This window comes from Schistocerca nitens, chromosome 8 (genome assembly GCF_023898315.1).
Source record: "Schistocerca nitens isolate TAMUIC-IGC-003100 chromosome 8, iqSchNite1.1, whole genome shotgun sequence".
Taxonomy (NCBI): domain Eukaryota; kingdom Metazoa; phylum Arthropoda; class Insecta; order Orthoptera; family Acrididae; genus Schistocerca; species Schistocerca nitens.
This window is the reverse complement of record NC_064621.1, coordinates 433155577-433159660: the sequence shown is the minus strand read 5'-3', so window position 1 is coordinate 433159660 and position 4084 is coordinate 433155577. Positions and strand designations below refer to the sequence as shown.

General features: G+C 36.3%; 1 non-coding gene across 1 annotated transcript; it reads right to left on the bottom strand.

Annotated features, from left to right (window-relative positions):
* Positions 1-3232: 3232 nt before the first annotated feature.
* On the bottom strand, positions 3233-3316 carry Trnal-cag (transfer RNA leucine (anticodon CAG)). The gene has a single exon. It is a non-coding gene; the product is annotated as a tRNA-Leu (tRNA).
* Between the last annotated feature and the right edge of the window lie 768 nt (positions 3317-4084).

Genomic DNA, 4084 nt, shown 5'->3' with positions numbered 1-4084 from the left:
GTGCGATCAGCGACATAATGCTACAGTTGTCTAAACTAGAGGTTTTCCGAATAGCGGAAAACCATTTCGTAACAGAGAAGGCACATCTAACTCACTCCTTGGTTTATCGTTACTTTATTCGAGGCTTGCTCATTGATACACATTAGCACATCTTATTTAAATGTATTGTGTGTAGAATAATAACCACTACCAGTCACGACTAAATGTGATTTTATTTAAGGCACGATCGGTTTCGGGTTTGTGGTCACAAACCATTTTCAGGATTTTTTACATTTAATTACATGTTTCAATGCTCAGTGTTGGAGATAACTGTTTAAATAAAAAAACGAATAATATAATGGTGATATTTAAACAGTGACCACCAATAATGAGCATTGAAACTTGTACTTGAACGTATAACACCCTGAAGATGGGTCCAGGCTCGAAACTGGGCATACATGAAATGAAATCGCCTCTTGTGGTTCGTAGCGGTTATTATTCTACAACCTACTGAAAGGTCTCTGTTGGATTCCTTTCATGTTAATTTCTTAAATCTGTTGTCATTTACGGCATACATTCCACTTCTAAATTTACTGTGGTGTTTCTGACTATCTGGGAGGAGACTGAGCAGTGAAACGTGTTACTTTTACACATAAACAAGAACGTCACACTACTACACTTTAAAACACAGTTTATATGTAATTCATGTCACATAGTCTCATACGGAACATACATCCGCTTTCTTTTATATACTGTATATGATAAGATACTGTCATCCCCCTTCCCTTCTGTGTGAAAGAATGAATGAGTAAATGTATTTCTAGTTGCATGCTTGACGGTAGCAGACAAGCCTGTCTGCTAGAGAACAGTAGGACCAACGCGGAACAGGTAGCTATGCTTTCTAAAAGCCAAGAGGTTTCTATTCTTAGTATGGTCCTGTCTGTCCCTTGTCATGTTGGTATAGGAAGCTGCCTCTCTGGTCACTTCCGTTTGTATTTGTGAGGCACCCCTCAGGAGGGACCCACGGCAGTCTGTCCGCGGCGAGGTCTGAAGTGGTAAGATCTCCAGCTAAGCGCGTGTCTGCTAAGTCCGTAGGACAACGGATTTCTTAAGTTCAGCCTAACTGAAAATTTAATCACCTTCATTTCAGGTTTAGCTCTAAAATATCTAATGTTATCTTAAATTGCAACGCAGTGTAATTCGAGTGTGAAGTTCAGAATATGTTCCAGTAGTTGCTTTGTCACTACTTTGTGAGTAAAGTGGAACCACGTGTTGATCAGTAACTCTAACTAAGATCATCAATCTTAAATGCGAATGTGCGTAAGATTATAACGTCTCGTCTTGACAATATTTTTCAATATAGCAACTTTTCTTTATGTTCAACCCGCGTGGGGTGTACTTTGTGAGACCAGTACCACGTGCTTATACAATTGTTTGACCCATCAGGTTAACAGTAAGGCGATAGTAACCAGTTCGAGGTTTTTCTTTTGTAAATTGCGTTTCGATGTAATTTATTTTAATCATCAAAATTATTGTGGAGTTACACTCTTTGTGTAAACCAGGTTGACCACGTGAAGCATGTGGTGTAATCATCAAAGTAGCCCTCAGCTATTCTTTTCGGGAAGATTTCACAGAGAGTTAGTATGAATTTTGTATACCAGTGTGTGGTAATTTCATGATGGACAGGATTACGCTACGAATGTAACTTCTTTGGGTGAAAATTGAATCGGTTGGTTGTTGGTTGTTGTTTTGCATATGTTTCAACTTTCTTTGTGTGTTATTTTATGAATGTAGTGTTCTATGTAGCTCCCAATCTTGGCTCCCTATTTGATGTGTTCCGTAATATTACAAACTCACGTTTACACAATCCTAAATAAGGCCCCAGTTTAGTTATGAATCAAGTTTGATATTCTTAAATTTTAACGGAACAATGATCAATGTTAAAATAAATGTCCAAATATAAACTGATTTATTTCTTTTTATTTAAGTTGTCTTTATATATATATATATATATATATATATATATATATATATATATATATATATATATATATATATCACCAGTTATCGTAAGATGAGTACTAAAAGATTATAATTAATGTTAGTCTGGTTGGGAATTTGGTAAGCTAGGCTGGATACCTGGTGAAACAGTGCGCAGTAATGCAAGGTTAACTTCCTCAGATAGTCACAACTTTTAACTCACTTTTATGGTCTTGAATATCAGCACTGATTTCAGAACAAATTAAAGCATCAACATTACACTATAAAGTAACAGTCACGGAGTTCTTCTGCATCCATAATCGATAAAATGCACTAATTGGATGGGGCTGGTTAACACTTTGTTCTATAATCCTCGCAGCGATAGTTTTGACGATGAAAACAAAAATGAAACTACTGAATCAGCTTAACTTGCGGGCACATTTCACGTCATTTGTAAATAAGAGCAGAAATGCTGTTTGGACCCTGAAAAATATAAATATATAAATTACAAGAAATAATAGTGTAACTGTAATTTTACCTTGCTATCATGATTAATATATTTGATTTATAGGTAGTACCAACATCTATTTCTATTACTGAATAGGGTATGTCCCAAGCATTACGTATCTACTACACTGAAGACATCACGACTGAGGAATCTCTTTTTATCTATTTACTGTGCTTGATTGACATTAAAATATTCAGTACTGAGATTTTTTGCGTCAAAGTTGAGATAATACTAGTGCAGAAGTTGCCACCAACCAGGTAGCAATAACTTCAGAGCCATCTAAAGCTATTCATGCAGCAAATATTCATGTTCCACTTAACTGAACGAGATCACGCAACCGTTCAGACACTGGACTCTGTATGGGGAGAAGCATGGATCCGATTGCAGTCCGGTTATCCACATTTACTTTCCCGTGGTTTCCCCGTGTCTGTTAAAGGGAATGACAGTACAGTTCCTTCGAGAAAGAATCGGCAACTTCTTTTCCCAGTTCCTATCCAGCCCTGGCTAGCGGTTTGTCTGCTATAATCTTGTTGGCAAGTGGACGCTGTGGAAATGAAATTATACTTCAACTGCAGCTTTATATTCTGCATTTAATTCGTAAAAACTCAAAATAACTGTTTCCAGGTATTCTTCATTACAACCTCTGCGGAACTCAACTTCACATACAAATTCAAATACTTCTAGTTTCAAACTCTATATTATTTTGAAAAACGATTTGCTTAATTTGTAACAATTTGATGTCTTTCCTAACGAGTAAAGATATCTTGTCAGAAGTGGGATTCGAACCCACGCCCACGGAAGTGGACTGCGACCTGAACGCAGCGCCTTAGACCACTCGGCCATCCTGACGTAACAAAACAGAAGTGTTCCATACGGGTCATGAGGTCCGCTCAGATAAATTTCATTTTAATTATGTTCGTCAGCATTTAAGTAAATATTTTAGGTTGTCTATATGTAAGGCAAATAAGAAAAACGCACTAACATAGTGAGATCTGTCATTAATATCTGGTAAGAATTTACTCAGAGTGCTCCCATTTTGTTAAGAGAAAAGATTAGTTTTTATAACATTATATTCCTTTTGTTATTTCTTGGAAAGATATTCACACATGTGAATGAACAAAAATAACGCATATCTTGTCATTATTCGGTGATTGACGACGTTTTCCAAAAGTGTAATCATATTTGGGAAATGATATATTAGAAACAAATGGTGCAACGCAACTGCTTCTAAACAACGGAATTTTTGATCATTAATCCCGATAGTTATTTGGAAAAGCTATTCACCTTTTTAAGCATGAGTCACACATTACACAAGTCATTTTCTACATTTCCGTATCGAACATATTCCTAATATGTCACAGTAAGTAACTGATGGCACTATTTTATAGGATGCCGAAGTCTGAAATTAATCCTTCAGATAGTTAAAAAGTTTCATGAAATGGCTTTAAATGTTGACTATGGTAATATACGACGCTGATTTTGGTAAGTCTGGTAAATTTCCGTGAAAGAATGGCACATTTTTGTTGCGCCTACATGGTTGATATGCATGATTATTCCAAGGTTCCTATAAAGAATTTCAACTACGTACACCATACAGTTCATTGTTGACAGCCGTCG